The sequence below is a fragment of the Sinocyclocheilus anshuiensis genome, unplaced genomic scaffold, assembly GCF_001515605.1.
Source record: "Sinocyclocheilus anshuiensis isolate Anshui unplaced genomic scaffold, SAMN03320099.WGS_v1.1 scaffold819, whole genome shotgun sequence".
NCBI classification, from domain to species: domain Eukaryota; kingdom Metazoa; phylum Chordata; class Actinopteri; order Cypriniformes; family Cyprinidae; genus Sinocyclocheilus; species Sinocyclocheilus anshuiensis.
Window position 1 is genome coordinate 229,661 of NW_015548238.1, and position 270 is coordinate 229,930.

Genomic DNA, 270 nt, shown 5'->3' on the forward strand with positions numbered 1-270 from the left:
TACACTCCGTATTTTTTATTCCAGAGTAAGGGCAATTCATACAATACATTTAAACTGAGCTACTTTAATACCATCCCGGAACTTTCTACGACGACTCTGCTGTAGTGATGTGCGGTTCGCGAACGAATCGTTCGATTTAACCGGTTCTTCTTAGTGAACCGGTTGAACCAGTTCACCAAATCTGACTGAATAATTTGAAACGGTTCGCGTCTCCAGTAAGCATTAATCCACAAATTACTTAAGTTATTCACTTTTTTAACATGGCTGACA